This window comes from Taudactylus pleione, unplaced genomic scaffold, assembly GCF_031769625.1.
Source record: "Taudactylus pleione unplaced genomic scaffold, aTauple2 ptg000507l, whole genome shotgun sequence".
NCBI lineage: Eukaryota > Metazoa > Chordata > Amphibia > Anura > Myobatrachidae > Taudactylus > Taudactylus pleione.
Genome location: NW_028284909.1, coordinates 2285748 through 2306419, shown reverse-complemented (window position 1 = coordinate 2306419; position 20672 = coordinate 2285748). Strand labels below are relative to the sequence as shown.

Below are 20672 nucleotides of genomic sequence, written 5' to 3'. Positions count from 1 at the left end.
ATTACTACTGGGGGCACTACCAGGGGGGGGATATTACTACTGGCGGCACAACCAGGGGGGGGATATTACTACTGGGGGCACAACCAGGGGGGGGATATTACTACTGGGGGCACAACCAGGGGGGGATATTACTACTGGGGGCACTACCAGGGGGGGATATAACTACCAGTAGCTGCTGCATTTCCCACATTGGGCTTATACTCGAGTCAATACATTTTCCCAGTTTTTTGTGGTAAAATTAGGTACCTCGGCTTATATTCGGGTCGACTTATACTCGAGTATATACGGTATTCTATGGCTTTCAGCATCAGACCGCTTTGGTCATAAATGTCCTTAAAGCAGCGATATGGCTTTTCATTATCTGTAACAGTCAGTGAAACGTTTGTGCTCTATGCTGGATTAACATCTGAATTCTGTGAATGAACCAGAAACCACACCCTCTATGCAAAACACTGCAGGGCAGAAAAAAAAAAAAAGCAGAAGAGATACTTCACCACAACACAGAACACAACAGCAGATGTAACCTAGTCATCTGTGTGCAGATCACCATGCTCGTTCAATTACTGCACCTCTGCTGGGGGCACTACTGCCATTACAGCATGTTCTGATAGGCATTAGGGTGGAAACACAGCAGATTGCAGTGTTTGCTTTGTGTGCTGCATAAATAATAGGACAATTCTTATCTCCCTGGAAACTGCTATCAGCAAAGAGACAAAATCAAGAGGGGGGGGGGGGGGGGGGGGAACAGCAGAGCAGGTCAAGCAGCCAGCACAGGAGCCTGTGCAGAACAAACACTAGGTCAGTGGCTCACCTGATGCCGCTTAGCTCTCTCCAGGAGACATCACGGAGGAGACTGGATGGATCAAAATGGGAGAGACAGACAGATGGGTCACTAGGGATGATTTTGCTTAAAAAATAATAATAAATAAATTGTGCAAACAAATTGCTGGTCTCTAATCTCATTGGCGACTACAGTGGCACAATGTGTACCGCAGACCCATACACAGGGAAGCACCCCATCAATTCACCCATAACATCACTAGTGCAAAATGTGCTTGCTTCACAATACAAAGGACTTCAGTTTATGCACACTATGGGGGTGATTCAATTAAACACACTTAATGGCATTGGGAAGGCGTTCCTGGAGCTATTCAATTCAATGAGCTGTTAAGTCGACTAAAGGTAACCTCCTGAGGGTGCGAGGAGAAATCTGACTAAAGTGCCGTATGCGAGGACGTTTGTCGTTTTAGCGCGGCGCTAACAGCCTTATGGCCACCACTTTAGTCGCAGAATGTCCGTTCTCGTGACCAAAAACCGAGGTTAAGTCGTGAGAACCAGTATTCCCCAACTTAAGTTGTTCTAGTCGAACTAAACAGCGCGCAGAATTGAATCGCTCCGGTACCACCTTCACGGCGCTAATCACCTTGCGCTTAATTGAATCGCCCCCAAAACGTCTGCCCCCACTGTATGCACACTTAATGTATCAATTTTAAGTTTTGCCATAGGGCACTTTGTCCTTTGCATACATGTCACATGCATTAGTTAAGCTTATTTGGCTACATATAATGTTCACTTTAGGTGCAAGGTACAAATCAGTGAGGAGGGCATATTAAAATTTTGAAGGACAAAATATTACACTTAATGCATCGGTTTAGCTACAATTGCTGTATCGATACATCACGTATAAAATTCACAATCTAAATATGCCCTGCTTACTAATCAGCACACAGCTCCTAAAGTGAAAATAAATATATATATATATATATATATATAGATAGATAGAGAGAGAGCGATCTAACATTATGCAAGCGTTGAACTTGCCATTGATCAATAATTAAACTACGTCACAATGTCAACGACACGTCAGAAGTAAATAAAATAGTAAACATATAAAGGGAAATTGCACCTCCTGAAACACATGCGGATATATATATATATATATATATATATATATATAAAAAAAAGGAATTAAAATGAAACAAAATTTAACACAATAATTAATAAAAATATGTTCAAACAAAGACGGTACAGTTGTACAATACACAGTACTGGAACATCTAATGTGTACCTTTATATTTATAATTTTTTTTTTTTAAATTAAGTATTTGTACTGTACATTTTTCAATAACAAAGCAACAAAACAATAGAAACCAAAATAAAAAAATAAACATAGAACAAAATACACGAGAATAATATCACTTCAAAATATTGAAATGTTAAATATACTTTCACAGATAACAAATACGGTATACAATCAAAGTAACAAAGTTCAACAAGGAAATGGAATACAATCTAAAACCATTAATAATTACAATCAGTAATTACAGCAGGAAAACAGCAGCAACAATACAGAAAATGAGGTATGGACTGGCGGAGGCACAGAAATAAGACATACCCTGAAGCATCAAGAACGGGTATCAGAAGGAGTGGTAAGAGCATAACTAGATACGTGCCATAGACACCAGACTTTATAACATTTTAAAGGGCATTTTCTGTGTACATAAAACGCTCATGGGACACTGTTACATTAACTAAAGCTGGGCACACATAAGACAATATTTTGTCCAATCCAACGGATTGGTCCGATATATTGTCAAAATCGCCTAATGTGCACCCTCTATGTTTGGAACATGTGCGCTCCCGGTTGGTCGCCAGTCGCATCGTCAGGTCGGCCCTACATGCAGGGTCAATCTGACAATGCGACTGAAGACCCCATGCAGCGGGATACGGCTGGTGCCGACATAGGGTCGGTCGGGCACTGGATCGTCTAATGTGATATGTCGGCCAGTCGCATCGCTGAGTACACATATCGTCTAAAGTGTACCCAGCTTAAGGATACCCAAAAGGGAAAGGAGGGATGATCCGCAGCCCTCCATTATTAAGCAATACATACCCAGGATAAAAGTTTATTCACATATAATCGTACCATGCCCGCTAGGCTGTTTTAGCGGGGCGCAGCACCATGCTCTATTTCTAAAGGGCAAAAAGCACCCTGCCCTCCAGCACGGTGAACCGGACCTAGAGTGAACAATGGGCAGTGAGGAAATCTTCCAGGTAAAGACCAAAAATGCAAATACGAGGGGTCAATAAGGGAACCCGGAAGTCCATTTTCCGAGTACAAGCAAACAAAAGGAAGCTACACAGGGGCGGGTGGGGGGGAAGATGCTAGAGATCAGCAGAGGAGGCAGCACTCTTAATGTGCACATCCACTTGCAGATCTTGGAACGACAGTAGGGTTACAACATTGTAATCGTACAGTCGTTCCTCTTCCCCTGTAGTGCCTACACTGAACAATACGTCGTTCAGTGCAGGCACCCTCCCTCATCCCCGAACACGCCCAATCTGTCGTTATCGGCAGATTGACCGGCATGTTCAGGCGATGATTAATGTCGAAAACAACCAGGCGGAACGCGCATCGCTGGTCGTTTTCGACATCTTCATGCCTGATTTGTGCACGATGAGCGGCTGAATGATAACGATGTCGTTATAGTTCAATCGCTCCATTTCATCGGCAAGTAGATATGCGGCTTTAGAGCGTGAGTCCGAAAATGACCCACCAAACTCACAAAGTTTAATCAGAGACTAATAGATCCTGTGCAGATTATCCAGTTGAATCTGCTGAAGTCTGGCATTGGCCGTGGCATCCCGGGGTGAACCCAAAATAAATTTCCAATCATCAGCGGATAAAAAACCCAAATCTACCTCATTGAGATCTAAGGATGCACATACCCTCAGTCCCACGAGATGACAACAAAGAAGAGTAAGCCAGGAAAATAGATCTCTGACCAGGGAGCGTACGGACTAGGAGTCGAACCGGAGATTCACAAAGGACTGGGGCAACCCCCCTCCACTGTGCACAGTGAACATGCTGAAGCTGTAAACATCTATAAAATAGATGCGTCGGAAGACCATAAGCGGAGGCTGAATATGCAAATGCGTGAAGAATCATTAATGTGATACATTTGACCAATTGTGGCCGCTCCATAGGACAGCCATAATGAGCTACCGTCAAGCCCACATTTACATGTATAATGTTTGATTATAATGTAATACTCGAGGGGGGAAAGGATAGATCCAAACACCACATCAGTAGTAAAGTGTAGGAATACCAGTGGAAAGAAAGCAGATTAGTGCCAGACAAGGGCTGCAAAAAATAACACCTGTGAAACATATTACGTGGGATAAACGCATGCTATGCAAACATTGTATAAGTCACTGCTAGGAGAATACCAGAGTTTAGCGGAGGGTAACCCCATTAATAAAGGGAATAGGATCATTTAAATATTAGGTTTTCTTATTCTAAGGGAATAGGCAACAAAGATATTTAATGCACAGTTTTGTCCAATTAACTTTTCTTACCAAGAACCATAAAGAGGATAAACGAGAATAAGTTGCAAAAGAAAGAAGCATTAGAAGAAAGCGAGTACAATGCAAAGTACTGTGTTCAAGTGGGTGAGGAGCACAGTTTAAGCGGGGTTTATAAGAGCGATACATTGATAAGCGATTAACGCTTTTTCTAAGCTCACCGGATGCAGGACAGACCCCGACTTGAGTTTCATTTAAACCAGGTGGCTGTCTGTCCAAATCCTAATAATGTCACGTGTCTGGTGCCAAAACTATGAGACCTGCACAATCAAAACCAGAGATGATCATCAGGAACTGAAAACCTGTCCGGATAAAGAACACGCTGGCGTACCTAAGGCTACAGTACCACATGAGGCTCATGGCAATCTGGTATAATCAATAGCCAGAGCCACAATATCTGGCCAAAACCACAGATAAGGTCACCCACCAATTTAAATGACCAAATCACCATGTGTGTGGGGAGCGAATGAAGTGACCTCCATTAAACTATGGTTTGTTATTAGAATTCATGGTCAATATGGTCACAACAGGAATAGACTTATCCACCACACATCTCTGGAGGCTTCATGTAGGAGCACTCCATGTTCAGCATCACAGATCTAAACAAACATTTAACCATGTAAATAGGGAATTGCACAAATCTCATGAGCCATATCGTTAAGTGTGAACCCTGCATTGCTGGGCTCAATGTGGTTAACGACATTGAGCATACACACTGAACGATATCGTTCACGATATCATTCAGTGACGGCACCCTCCCTCATCCCCGAACTTGCAGAACCTGACAATATCGTCAGGTTGCCCTGCAAATACGGGCGATGATAGATATCGTCAAACACCAGCGGGAACATGCATTGTTGGTGGCACACTTACTCGACGATATTGTGGACGATGAACGATAACGTTCAGAACTTCCATTTTTTCGTGTAGTGGATTCGCGGCTTCAGAGTAGTTGTACCATCTAGCTAAATATTTATTGACGCGCCCGTCCTCTATTATAAGCCCCTAGTAACTGCAACATACAGCTTTCCAGGGCTCCTCTGTTCCTTTTTCAGTCCTGGCTGAATACTAAAGAAGAAACTTTTTGGCCAAGAGGTTGCAGCTTGTGATTGGCCCTCACAGTCCTTTAAGTTGCCTTTTAAAGTTAACTTAACTGCTATGCTGGTTCTGTATTAAAGCCAAGAATAAGGGTAACCCCGGGGTTCCACCTACTCAAGGTACACTAACAGTTCAGATTTTAAGGATAGACATACTTGTGCACAGATTACTTAGGGCCTGATTCAGCAAGGGACGCAAGGGTGAGAACGCATGCACTCTGCAGATGTTTTCACACTGTGCGTGTGCAAACTAACCAGTGCGATTGGGTAACGGTGTGCAGAGTACACACAGTGTGTAGTGTTCACTCTAGGTCCGGCGGCAGGCAGGGCGCCGGACCTAGAGCAAGGGCACTTCTGCGCGCGTCAAAAACACGCGTGTGGCCAATTAAAATGGGGCGTGTCTTTATGATGCGTCCCCTTTTTGTCACTCTTGGGGGCGTACCCCGCACTTAAGGACATGCCGGGCAGCCCCCTAGCGCCGCGGTCACTGTGTATGGATGCCGGCCGCCGCTCTGCCGTTTTCCCCACCCGCGGGACACTGCGGCCCACGGGTCGAGGACAGAACCCGCAGGCTGTTTCAGAAATAGGGCAGGGCGCGGCACCCTGCTGAAACAGCCTAGGGGGAACGCTAAGTGTGTACGCAACCCTTCTAATATTGATTGACAGAAAGTGCCGTTTGTGGGTGGTGGCGGAGGGTGGTTGGGGGCGAAAGCAGACGTGCCTGTGCGTTGGGACACCGTTATAGGGGAGTGCATAATTAAGGCAGTATGTCGGCATACACAGTCAGACGACTTGATGCATGCAGGAAGTGGCCAAAATCCTGCACCAGGACAGATCATGCTCTATTGTGCACCTGGGTACGATGGTTCTCAATGTTTGCGCTATCCTGCGTACAGATTAAGCATTGAGTAAAGGAAGATGGGCGGCACTATGTACTGCTGGGCATCTGCATTCTTGTGCTATGGTTGCCGTGCGTATGCATTGATTAGCATTTACACGCAGCGGCCGAGTGCGTGCAGTCTCTCCCTTGCTGAATCAGGCCTTTAATTAGTACCTCAGTTATTTTCATTTAACCATCTGTGCTCAAGCATGGATATCTTTAAAACCTGGACTGTTGGGTACACACCAAAAGATTTATCTATCCAACCTGTCTGGTTGGAACAAAAACTTGTAATGTATGGGAACAAATGACAATCAACCATTTGCTCCCAAACACCGGAAAACAGACAGAAACTATTGTTCGAATAAATTGGTTAAATCAAAACGGATTTAACCACTTTGTCTGAACGGCCATTGTCTGTTCTCCAGTGTTTGGAAGCAGATGGCCGACTGTCATCTGCTCCCATACATTACCAGATTTTTGTATCAACCCTGCAGATTGGACAGATAAATCTTGTAGGGTACACACTGATATATATCGCCCGTTCCATTGAATGGGCAATATATCTATAGTGCATCCGCCGGGTGTGTACAGCGGATATGTCTGTGAATGACATCTTGCAGATAGATTGTTTCATCTGCTGGTGTGTACGGGCAACCGCTAAATACCTATCACTTCTAGTGTACACTTACCTTTATATAAAGATTTTGCTTTAGTTGTTGAAAACAAGACCGTAGCAGTAACAGTCAGGACAATGCCCCTTTATTTGTGGGTTCTATGTTGAGGTGCACTCTTCTACAGTTACCTCTTAGGGTAGGCATGCTTTCATTATAACTCCATTCGGTATGCCGACATTGATTATTATAATGTAAAATGTAGGCATTGGAAATATTGACATGGTTACAGTGATGGCAAAATAAGCGCTATAGTTACCTATTTACGAGCTACGGGCAATCAGGGACTCACTTTTTAAAAATGAGCGGGTCCTGCAGGACGCGCTGTGTGGCAGCAGGCCAATAACATCTTCAGCGTTTCCCCGGGTCGCCAATCAATCACTGCGGCCGGCAGCATTTCCTCGTCCAATAGCAGCCTGAGACCACCACCTCCCGTGATGCCCCTCGCTCTCCTGTCTCCTCACGGATCGGAGTGTATAGATCAACCCATATTGGCAGGGGCTGAATTACCAGCAGTGCACCAGGGCCCTTGGGTAATAAAGGGACTGCGGATGCCGGCTGGTCAGACCTTAATGAGTTTTCCCCTGGGCCTGACCATTTAGTGAGTAACAGCAGTCTTGGACCAGGGCAAGGCAAGGAATCCCTGGGACCCACAAATTTTTTCGCTTATTATTTATATATTTCCAGGAGGCGTTAGGGGCAGAATTGGCTAGAAAAACATACATAACATCACTATCGGTGTTACAACCATATTGACATTCTCATGTCAACATAATGAATGTTGAAGATATTTACCAAACCCTTAGGAAATAACCACAATCATCATCTCAAACAGCTGACTATATGTGACTGAAATAAAGTAGTTACTTTATATACCAAAGCTCTCTACTATGCAGTGGTCTCCATACACACCATAGCTCTAACCCAGGTAGCCGTCCCCTTACCCATCATAGCCCTCACCCAGGCAGTCGTCTCTTAGGCACCATAGCCCTCAATTAAGCACCTGTTTCTTAACTCACTAAGGGGTCTATTTACTAAGCCTTGGATGGAGATAAAGTGAACGGAGGTAAAATCCCAACCAATCAGCTGCTGTCATTTTTCTAAAAACACCTGTGACATGGCAGTTTTGAGCTGATCGTTCGGGACTTTATCTCCATCCAATGCTTAGTAAATAGACCCCTGAAGCTTTCACTCAGGCAGCCGTCTCTTTACCCACCATAACTCACACCCTGGCAGCCGTCTCCTTACCCATCGTAGCTCTCACCCTGGCAGAGGTCTCCTTACCTACAGTAGCTCTCACTCGGACAGGCGTCTCCTTGCCCACCGTAGCGCTCACCCAGGCAGGTGTCTCCTTGCCCACCATTGCTCTCACCCAGGCAGATGTCTCCTTGCCCACCGTAGCTCTCACCCAGGCAGCTAGCTGTCTCCCCACATACGGTAGTTCTCACCCTGGCATCAGTCTCCACACTCAAGCAGCCGTCTCCTCACCCACCATAGCTCTCACCCAGACAGATGCCTCCTTGCCCACCGTAGCTCTCACCCAGGCAGCCGTCTCCTTACCCACCGTAGTTTAAGCCTGGTAGACATCTCCTTACCTACAGTAGCTCTCACCCTGGCAGCAGTCTCCTCACCTACAGTAGCTCTCACCCTGGCAGCTGTCTCCTCACCTGCCGTAACTCTCACCCAGACAGACTTCTCCTTACTCACGATAGTGCTCACCAAGGCAGACGTCTCCTTGCCCACCGCAGTTCTTATTCAGGCACTCCTTGGTCACTTTAGCTCTCTCATCTAGGCAGCTGTCTCCTTACACGCCACCATAGCTCTCATCCAGACAGCTGTCTCCTCACCTACAGTAGCTTTCACCCTGGCATTAGTCCCCTCACCCACTATAGCTCTCATCCAGGCTGACGTCTCCTCACCCGCCGTAGTTCTCACCCTGGAGTTTATTTATCAAGCAGTTAAAAACTTAGAGAAGTTGAGCAGTGGTGAAGTTGCCCATGGCAACCAATCTGCTCCTACTTATGATTTTATAGACTGTACTTGATGAATGCTACTTCAAAGCTGATTGGATCACATGGGCAACTTCTCCACCTCTCTAAGTTTATCACTGCTTCAAAAATAAACCCTCTAGGTAGAAGTCTCCTTACCCACCATAGTTCTCACCCAGACAGACGTCTCAGTGCCCACCATAGCTCTCATCCAGGCAGCCGCCTCCTTGCCCACTATAGCTCTCATCCAGGCAGCCGCCTCCTTGCCCACCATAGCTCTCATCCAGGCAGCCGCCTCCTTGCCCACCATAGCTCTAATCCAGGCAGCCGCCTCCTTGCCCACCATAGCTCTCATCCAGGCAGCCTTCTCCTTGCCCACCATAGCTCTCATCCAAGCAGCTGTCTCCTCACCTACAGTAGCTCTCACCTAGGCAGACGTCTCCTCACCCGCCGTAGTTTCTTACCCACCGCAGCTCTCATCCAGGCAGCCGTCTCCTTGCCCACCGCAGCTCTCATCCAGGCAGCCGTCTCCTTGCCCACCGCAGCTCTCATCCAGGCAGCCGTCTCCTTGCCAACCGCAGCTCTCATCCAGGCAGCCGTCTCCTTGCCCAACGCAGCTCTCATCCAGACAGCCGTCTCCTTGCCCACCGCAGCTCTCATCCAGGCAGCCGTCTCCTTGCCCACCATTACTCTCATCCGGGCAGACGTCTCCTTACCCACCACAGCTCTCACCCATGCAGACGTCTCCTTACCCAAGACAGCTCTCACCCATGCAGACGTCTCCTTACCCACCACAGCAGCTCTCACCCAGGCAGCCATCTCTAGCACACACACCATAGCTTTCTCATTGGCAGGGCTATAAGACTTGTACAACGCAAGTCGGTGAAATATTTAGAATTCCTATTATTACTATTTACTAATCTTTAGAGAATATGTTACTAGTAACCAATCTAGCCCTAGATTACAGGCCAGCGTGTGTCAACTGGTCTCAGTGTAGCATTAAGATGCCCCTAGGCCTCTGTGTATAGCTCATAGCACCGTCCCCCTACTTAGGCCTAAACTGCTGTGCAGCTCCGGCGCCGCGTATCTCCGCACATAGTCCCTGCTCTGCCACGTATTGCCGCAGAGTCGGGCTCTCCCCTGCTTACCTTCCAGAGTCAGGCTCCACTCACCCCGCCGTTTCCCGATCTCATGTCTCCCTCCTAACGAAAGTTGCAGCGCTACAGAGAATGGAGGCGAGTACATCCGCCTACATCCGGCCGAGAACTAAACAACTCCGGAATGCCCCGAGCCGCCATCTTCCGTGAGGGCAGCTGCCAGGCGCTGCCATGTACTATTACACAGGGTGAGGTAATGTGAGCAGAAACGCTGAATATGTACAGTATATCAAACAATGCAGGGTCACCAGACACGCAGCAAACTGTCCCCAACTCCTATTATATCAGTGTCTGCTGCTGGTCTATTCTCCAAAAAACCTTAATGATGGGGGTATTTATCAAAGCTGGGAGAGAGATAAAAGTGTAAAAAATAAATTACCAACCAATCAGTTCCTATCATTTTTTTTAAACACAGCCAGCAAAATGTAAATTGGAAGCTGATTGGTTAGTACTTTATATCTCACAATTTTATCTCTCTCCCAGCTTTGATAAATACCCCCATAAGTATCAGAAGTCTAATTCTCTTTATAATAATTCTATCATTCACATATGTTCTGGGTTTTTGTTTTAAGTATTCCAGTATTTTTACAGAGACAATTTTTTATTAACCAGTCCCTATGGTCAATTCACTTAGGGGCAAAATGTGGGTGATGCCATTATGTGCCATTGCGGCACCCTAAAGGTGGGTACACACTAGACTATGTGCTTGCGATGCAATATCGTGAGTAATTTTCCTTGAACTCACCCGGCAGCTCCCAGGCTCTCCAGGACACGATATGGTGCTTCAAATTGTCAAATCTGACCAATGATCTATCATGCGTCCTTAACGATATCCAGTGCATTGTGTACAAGATTGGCAGATCTTGCCTGCTGTAGGGCGAATCATGCAAAATATTGCCTAGCCCTAGTGTGTAGGCACCTTAAATTGCCCCAGTGATGCCCCTAAATTGTGCATTTTAGCTTGCAGCCCCATTTGGGTTGCATATTAAAATGTAAAGCTGGCCATACACGCTACAATTATCGGGGCGATCCGCCTGATATCGGCGGATCGTCCCGATAATTGTAGCGTGTGGGGGGGGGGGCGACCGAGGGCTAAATATTGCTCGGTCGGGCATGCCGGATTGTCCAGCATGCCCGTCCGATGCGATATTTACCGGTAAACTGTCGGCCGCATCAGACAATGTATGCCCAGCTGCGGCCGACAGACAGACATTTCCTGTGTTCTTTCCTACGGAAGGAACAGGGAAATGTCTCCTCCCCCGGGGGCGGATCGCGGATGTCAGTGTATGCCGGCGACATCTGCGGCTGGCAGGCTGCCAGATAAAATGTCTGTCGGTCTGACAGACACTTTATCTGGCCATGTATGTCCAGCATAAGTAAAGGCTTATGTGTGCACTACTTCAAAGCCCATCCAGAGCTGTAACTAGACTTTTTTGGTGCCCTGTGCCAGGGAGAGCATAGGCGCCCCCCGCCATTTTTTTAAATAGGGACATAAGACAATGCACCTGAAAAAGGGCCAGGGAAGAGATAGGGGAGGCCAGGAGATGCTGGGGATAAAAGAAGAGGAAGCTACAAGTGAGAGTGATTAAAAACAGTATAATTGAAAGGCCCAAACAGTGCCCCCTGCCTGGCACAGGTCGTCCTACCCTAGTTACGGCCCTGCCTCCATCGCAACTAATTGAATTGCCCCCAAAAAGTCAAGGACATGCAGCAGTTTCAGAACCATTAACTTCAGTCTTTAAGTTAAGCTGACAATAAATAAATATATATATATATATATTTATATATACATATACACACACACACAAACACACAGCAGTGTGCACTACACAAATAAAAGCTAGTCATTGGTTGGTGTGGTCCAGTGCACATTTTTGCACTTACGTGCAGTATTTGTTTATTAGCCTTATTGTCGCTAGTTCCACCTGCCTCCCATGTGTAATATATATATATAGCTTGTCCTCTTTGTAAATGGTTATACTGTATCCTACATTCCTGCACTTGCGAAAGCATATCAGCTATCAGGAAGTACAGAGAATTAGCTTGCAGGGTTTCCATCCAGGAACAATTTTGCAGCAAATCCCCTTTACTGTGATTTTGCTCTGGTGACAGGGTGTTTTTCTCAAATTATTTTTTTTTTACCTGTGATGTGTAAACAGGGGAAAAGGCTAACAATATGTGCTGCAAACAGGAGTGTTTACTGATCAGAGTCGGTGTCTGTGTTTGTGGCACAGACTTTAACAGAAAAATGGCAGCATGCAGTAAATACTGTCTGAAAGGTTCTCTCCAGATTAGGAGCACTGTGATCATCATCAGACACCTGCTTGCAGTGGCTAAGCAATGGCACCTTTATGGCACAATGTGCTCTTTAAAGATCAATAAAATTGTGGATGGGATCTCCTTAGAGCAGTGGTCGGGGAACAGGGGTAAATTACCCCACATGGGGTAAAAATGAAATTCCTGGGGGTAATGGACGGACAGCCGGGCATGCATATGAATCAATCTATAACATAATGATTCATATGCATGCCCGGCTGTGCCGCAGGGAGGCTCTAAGCCGGACGCCCGCTGAGATGTTATTACCAGCGGGTTCCTGGTTCCTTCCCTGCAGCACCGCGTTAGCCGGAGGCTGGAGTTCTCTTCTGAACTCCAGTTTCCTCCTCTCTCCATGCGCACTATGGGAGAGACTTCATGACGTCTCTCCCATAGTTCCGAGGAGCAGCCGGGCGGATAGGACGGCGGCGGATGCAGGAGCGGGTAAGTGGTTTTTTTTGTACAAGCGGCACTACAGGGGCATTATATGAGGGTACTACTACAGGGGCATTATATGGGGTCACTACTACAGGGGTATTATATGGGGGCACTACTACAGGGGCATTATATGGGGGCAGTGCTATATGATTTCTTTCCTTTCAAATGAAGGTGTAATGTCGGCATATCTAAATATATTTTGGGGTAAAAGGTAATAAAGTTCCCTGACCCCTGCCTTAGAGCATGGACATGTGTAGCAAGCTACAAAAATAATGGTGCAACCTGAATGTTTTCTATTGGTACCCTAACCATATTAAAATCAAATTTTGAAAACCTTCAGGACCTATATCTGATAATAAGGATGAACATTAAAGAATAACTTTCCTAAAAGTCAATTCTGCATATGTGTCCTCCTATGATGATGACAGTTCTCTTGTCTCATGTCCATAAAAAAAATGTCCTCATTCCAATGGCAACTTTTCTTTACAACCAAGAAGAAACAAGCGCTGGGGTTTGAGAAAAAAAAAAACCACATATAGGGCCTGATTCAGAGCCGGACGCTTTTTAAAAGCGCTCGCTCTGAATCAGGGCATCCCTGTTTTTTTTTTAAAGACGGCCTCCTGGCCACTTGCATAGTTATGGGCGACCACCCACAGCTTTAGCGAGCGGCCAGGTGATGGTCGTGATGGTCACGACCATCGGTGCTTGCGACGAGACCCTTGTGGTAGGGTCTCGTTCCCGCAAGCCCCTGTGAGCTTTCGGCTCTAATAGTGCCGGAAGCTCACCACTGACATCACTCGTGATGTCAGTGGGGCCGCCCCCAAATGGCAGGCGTTCCTTCGGGAATGCCTCCATTTGGCAAGCCACCCCCCTGCCCGCCTCCAAAACGGGGCAAGCTGTCAATCATAATCGACAGCTGCCTCGCTTTGGTGCGAGATCCGTAGCGACTGAGCGCCCGTCGCTGGCCGGGTATCGCGCATGCGCACGACCGAACCGGCTCTGGCATGCGCAGTGGGGGACCATCGACCCGCTTGCGAGCGCAGTGGGTCTGAATCAGGCCCATAGTGCAGACCATCCAACACAGTTGTTTTATTATAAAAATATGTGATAATAAAATTATATGAAAAAGCAAGTCTTTCCAAATATTAAAACTGTGTATTCCAAACAATGGGGGAGATTCAGCTTGGGACGGAATTGCAAAGCTGCTCGCAAGCATCCCGATGGTCGGTTCCCAACAGGGGTCAGGTAAATATACTAGCCCTACCCTCTACTCCCCCTAACCCTCCCTTATTGTAGCCTAACCCTCCCCACCCCACCCCGCACTCTAACCGTCCCCGTTAGTGCCTAAACCTGTCTCCCCCCCTTCGTGAACCATAACCCTCCCCCCTTAGTGCCTAACCCAAACCCCCCCAGGTGGTGCCTAACCCTAACCTCCCACCCAAAAAACCTAACCCTAACCCCGCTAGGCTCCCTGAACCAATCCCCCCCCTGCGCGGATAACGCTAACGGCGCCCCGGACTTACCTCGTTCAGCTTGGCGTCATTCGGCGTTCCGTCGTCGGGATTAAGATAGGCATAGGTATTTCAACTCCTATCTTAAGTCTTTTGCCGGGATTCCCCTGTCGGTATTGAGACCCGTCACATACCAACATCCCTTTCAAATGAAATACAACAATTCCACCTGCCGACTCTAGCCAGAACGGGCCAAACATTAAGGGGTCTAGTTACTAAACAGTGTTAGGAGACAGAGTGAAAAGTGATAAGGTGCCAGCCAATCAGCTCCTAACTGCCATCTCACAGGCTGTGTTTGAAAAATGACAGTTGGGAGCTGATTGGCTGGCACCTTATCACTTTTCACTCTGTCTCATAACACTGCTTAGTAAATAGATCCCTATATTTTGTATTATACAGCACTTTGCTAAATTACATTTGGATAAATAAAATGTGTTCATACTAAAGCTAATGTAATTTTATTCATTGATGAGCTCTGTCACAATGCTCTGGAACACACTCACTGTTACATAGAAATGACCAAACGGAGAGCTTGATTCAGAGATGGACACAATGCTGATAATTTATGTAGTTGAGCGATTTCTGGTAAAGTGCCCAGGCGTCTAAGTCGCACTGCGCATGTGTCAGGATTAGGGATGTGCAGGCTCGGATAGGTTCGAGTTTGCACGTGGTGTTCGGATTTTTCCCTCCAAAAAAACGGAACTCAGAACGAGGCAAAACGTCATCTTACATGGACGAACATCATCATTCCTGGTCTTTTGTCCAGGAATGATGATGTTCGTCCATGTAAGATGACGTTTTGCCTCATTCTGAGTTCCGTTTTTTTGGAGGGAAAAATCCGAACTCCACGTGCAAACTCGAACCTATCCGAGCCTGCACATCCCTAGTCCGGATACATTACCGCAGTTGCTTTCAGGGACTTTTTTACTCACAGTGTGATTGACAGTCAGAGAGCGTTTGTGGGAGGTAACAGGGAGTGCCGGCAAAGAATGCAGGTGTGTTACAGCCTGCGTCTGAGATCCCTATCGCTGTTGCTAGTCTGTTTCAGCGGGGCGCCGCGCCCTGCCCTATGTCTAAAGGGCAGATAGCACCCTGCCCTCCGGCACTGCGCCCCGCTGAAACAGGTGGGGAAAACGGCGGTGCAGTGGTCACCGCCGGTGAATGGATGACAGGCGCATGCACCCGCCATCCATTCACAGTGACCGCAATGCTTGGGGGCTACCCAGCATGTCCGTAAGTGCTGGGCACGCCCCCAAGAGTGACGAAAAGGGGACGCGTCATAAAGACACTCCCCTTTTCCTTGACCATGCCCCCTTTTCAGACGTGCGCTCCAAAGTGCCCTTTCTCTAGGTCCGGCGCAAGACCTAGAGTGAACACTAGGGCCCTCATTCAGAGCCGTACGCTCTGAGCAGAGCGCACGCTCTGAATGAGGGCCGGGCTCCATTTTCATGGAGCGTCCTCCTGGACGCTCGTATAGCTGTGGGTCACCACCCACAGGCTATACGAGCGTGCATTGTGATGGTCGCGATGGTCGAGACCATCGCGACCATCGAATTTGCGAGCCGGAGCCTGCGGTTGAGATTTTCAACCGCAAGCTCCGGAGTGATTTTGGCTCTATCAGAGCCAAAATCACTCCCACTGACATCACTAGTGATGTCAGTGGGCCGGCTTCTGACGGGAGGCGTTCCCGTGGGAACGCCCCCGTCAGGGAGGCATGCCCCCGGCACGCCCACCAAAGGGGGCGTGCTGTCAATCAACATTGACAGCACGCCCCCTTTGATCGGACACAACGAGCGAAGGACTTTCCTTCGCTCGTCGCGTCTGGCGCATGCGCACGACGGAGCTCCCTCCGTCGTGCGCATTCTCAGTCCATAACATCGACCCACTTGCGAGCGGACAGCCGCTCGCGAGTGGGTCTGAATCAGGCCCTAGATCCCGTACGCAGTGAAAGTAGCACAGTCCCCATGCCCATTCTGAGTAGCCATAGGGTAACTCAGAACTGCGCTAATCGAATGATCTGTGACTGATGCTGCATCTTTTTACGCAGATGCTCGGATTTGCAAAGCCGCAGGCCGGCGTCTTAATACAATTCTCGGCGACTGCGACATTTGCATATTGTCTCACAGCAGCTGTGTATGGGATCGCAGTTGCAATGGCATTAGCGTACATCTCTGAATTGGGCTCTGAGTTGTTATGGTGGGGAACCTGCATGCAGGCATTGGATATACAGTCAGGTGCATAAATATTGGGACATTGACAGAATTTTCATATTTTGGCCTCTATTCATCCCTACAATGGCTTTGAAATGAAACAAACAAGATGTGCTTTAACTGCAGACTTTCAGATATAATTTGAGGGTAATTACATCCAAATCAGGTGAATGGTGTAGGAATTACAACAGTTTCTATATGTGCCTCCCACTTTTTAAGGGGCCAAAAGTAATGGGACAAACTAAACAATCCTAAATCTAACTTTCACTTTTTAATACTTTGTTGCAAATCCTTTGCAGGCAATTACAGCCTGAAGTCTGGAACGCTCTGCCAGGCCTCTACTGCAAATGTCTTCAGTTCCTGCTTGTTCTTGGGGCATTTTCCCTTCTTTTTTGTCTTCATCAAGTAAAATGCATGCTCAATCGGATTCAGGTCAGTGGATTGACTTGGCCATTGCATAACATTCCACTTTTTAGCCTTAAAAAACTCTTTGGTTGCTTTTGCAGTATGCTTCGGGTCATTGTCCATCTGCACTGTGAAGCGCCATCCAATGAATTCTGAAGCATTTGACTGAATATGAGCATATAATGTTGCCCGAAACACTTCAGAATTCATTCAGTCACGTCATCAATAAATACAAGGGAACCATTTCCATTTGCAGCCATACATGCCCACGCCATGACACTACCACCACCGTGCTTCACTGATGAGGTGGTATGTTTTGGATCATGAGCAGTTGCTTTCATTCTCCATACTCTTCTCTTCCCATCACTCTGGTACAAGTTGATCTTTGTCTCATCTGTCCATAGGATGTTGTTCCAGAACTGTAATGGCTTTTTTAGATGTTGTTTGGTAAACTCTAATCTGGTCTTCCTGTTTTTGTGGCTCACCAATGGTTTACATCTTGTGGTGAACCCTCTATATTCACTCTTGTGAAGTCTCTCTTGATTGTTGACTTTGACACATATACACCTACCTCCTGGAGAGTGTTCTTGATTTGGCCAACTGTTGTGAAGGGGTTTTTGTTCACCAGGGAAATAATTCTTCTGTCATCCACCAGTTGTTTTCCATGGTCTTCCGGGTCTTTTGGTGTTGCTGAGCTCTCCGGTGCGTTCTTTCTTTTTAAGAATGTTCCAAACAGTTGATTTGGCCACACCTAATGTTTTTGCTATCTCTCTGATGGGTTTGTTTTGATTTTTCAGTCTAATGATGGCTTGCTTCACTGATAGTGACAGCTCTTTGGATCTCATATTGAGAGTCGACAGCAACTGATTCCAAATGCAAATGTCACACCTAGAATCAACTCCAGACCTTTTACCTGCTTAATTGATAATGAAATAATAGCCCACACCTGTCCATGAAATAGCTATTGAGTTGATAGTCCCATTATTTTTGGCCCCTTAAAAAGTGGGAGGCACATATAGTAGAAACCATAGTAATTCCTACACCGTTCACCTGATTTGGATGTAATTACCCTCAAATTAAATCTGAAAGTCTGCAGTTAAAGCACATCTTGTTTGTTTCATTTCAAAGCCATTGTGGTGGTGAATAGAGGCCAAAATATGAAAATTCTGTCAATGTCCCAATATTTATGCACCTGACTGTACATATGACTAAATATGAGGAGGGATAGTATTCAGTGCTGGTGCAAGGTTTCGGGGCGCCCTGCTCCACCAATACACTCTTCCTAGCCCTTCACACATTTATTAATAAGAACGTATATGCACAGACCTGACTATGCTAATTGGCTTGGGCTTTCAGTACCACTTTTGCAGAAAAGTGGAAAAGATTAAAAAAAAAGTTTAAAATACCGAAAAAAACAATTGTATATTCTACTGTAAATTTCATTTAAATACATAGCTCTTTCCTGCTTCAGGCAGACAACCCTACCCATTGGGATTACCCTACAAGCAAAGTTAAACAAGCCTAACAATGATTGAACTTTACGCAGAGTTCTTTTGTGTACAAAGTTTTTTAACCTTGTCAAGAGGGACATGACAACATACCTCCAGGGTATCAATTTCAATACTAAAGTAGGATAGACAATAAGTCAGTCCCTCCATCATATCTGCAGCGATGGGTGCCCCAAACTTGACAAACAGGGCCTTCAAAGAAAAAACAGACCATACAGCGATCTAAATCTGCCGGATCAACGAAAAGGAAGTCATCAAGTAAATGCGCGATTCTGTGACCTCCACAGTGGCACTAAACACGTACCAATGCAAAAAGGTGCTAAACCATTCAAAAAAATGCACAAGACACCAAACTGTATGCGTTCCTGGATGGATGGCGACGCTTACCTTACCGGCACCAGAATACCGACGCTGAACGGTATTCCGGCGCCAGCATCCCGACCGCCAGGCTGCCGAAGGTAAGAAGTGGGGTGGGGGGGAGGGTTAGGTCTAAGGTTAGGCACTAGGGGGAGGGTTAGGTTTAGGGTGCGGGGAAGGGGAGGTTAGGTTTAGGCACTTGTGGGGGAGGTTAGGTTCAGGCACCAGGGAGGGTTAGGGTATGGAGAGGAAGAGGTTTCGCATACCGACCACCAGGGAGGGACTGGGGCTGTATATCAGCCCTGGCAATCCGCCCTGCACTTCCGTGTAGAGGGGGGCATGCCGCGAGTCACGGGGGCTGGCCTCGCGGCACACCCCTGTCTCTTTTCGGCCCAGCACAGCCGCCGCCGGCCCATACACGCCTCCACCCCTTCCGGCTCCATGAAATCTTAATGATTTTGGAGCCGTTGGGTGGAGGACGGGAGTCTTTTGCTTCACCTCTCCTCGAGCCGGTCCTTAGGCCATCGGCCCTTCTGGCATATGCCAGAAGTGCCCGATGGTCAGTCCGGCCCTGCCGACCACCAAGTGTCGGTATGTTAACCCTGTCGGGATCTAGGCAGTCAATTTAAATGACGGCAGAGCACCCATGGGAGCAAACCATTGAAAAAATTGGCCAGCCAAAGGCGACAATTGTCCAGTAGCAGCAGATGGGGCAAAGAGCCTGGCGAAACAACATTCAAACCTGCCTTGCCAGCCTGAGCAAATGCACAAGTGCAACCTTAGAAGGGGTTAACAAATTTTAAAAAACTGTGGCCAATTATTGGCAACTGCAGGAGCAGCAGCAGAGCTCATCTACTCTGTCCCCTCCCCACAGTCAGCACAGCAGCAGCGGCGCACCAATACCCCACCCCTTTCTATAACTTATGGCGGCCGACCCTGGCCCATGCCACTCTGCTCCTAAGTGCCTAGTGGTGGGAATTAGGTCTCCTATGACCAGGCTGGCCACTGTCCCACAGATACTGATGGGTCAGGGGAGACACGGCACGATAGTGCAGCCGCGCAAACCCTGCTTGATACTGATATGCAGTTGCGAGCGTAGACCCTGTCTCTGGGAGCAGCCAACTCGCAGCCAAGATCACTGAAGCGGTCAGAGAGACCAGAGTTTCCTGACTGCGATCTGCCTGTTGGTATATGGAGTGTGCTACCTCCATGGTTCTCCAAAACATGAAGCATCTATCCAGGATGGCCGCCGTTAATTAGTCTGCGCATGAGCAATGCCATCTTGACACTGTGATTGAGCACCACAGTAAAACACGTGTGTAGTACGTAGCTCTGAGGGGGACACTGCGATTTTCTGCATCACGGTCACCTGCCTACATAAATGACTGGATATTCTGCTGAATGCTTCGCTCCATCTCTGCTAATTGTCTATGTAACTGAGTATGGCTGTATAAAACTTGTGCTCTGCAATATGTTGGAAATTATGTTTGTGCAGGTGTTGATACTGCAGAGTAATATACAGTAGGTGCACACCAGCAGATTCCTCAAACTATGAACAGTCCATTTACTTAACCAGTGGTGTTGGTTTATTGATAGGTAGCAGTTGTAGCCATACTCACTGTTACATGCACACTGGTAATGCAGCGAAGCTTGAGCAGAACAGGGTTTAACTTGCCGGTGAGTGCATGCTACTAGCAGGTAGAGGTGTAGGATGCTGTAACAGCTTTATGCAGTTTTTTTTAACCAGGTTCTTTGCTTTGGGAGCTAAG

General features: G+C 47.1%; 1 protein-coding gene across 4 annotated transcripts in view; it reads right to left on the bottom strand.

Annotated features, from left to right (window-relative positions):
* AKT2 (AKT serine/threonine kinase 2) overlaps positions 1-20672 on the bottom strand; it is a 75905-nt gene that overhangs the window by 39187 nt on the left and 16046 nt on the right. Inside the window, exons 1-2 of one of the 4 annotated variants that reach the window (XM_088450151.1) lie at positions 10153-10269; positions 812-853 (exon numbers count right to left, since the gene is read on the bottom strand). The exons of 1 other annotated variant lie outside the window; for it this stretch is intronic. The gene's annotated coding sequence lies outside the window, so the exon portion shown is untranslated. Of the gene's footprint in view, positions 1-811; positions 854-10152; positions 10270-20672 lie in introns of those variants that run through there. 2 more of the 4 variants (XM_088450152.1, XM_088450150.1) reach the window with 2 other exon arrangements.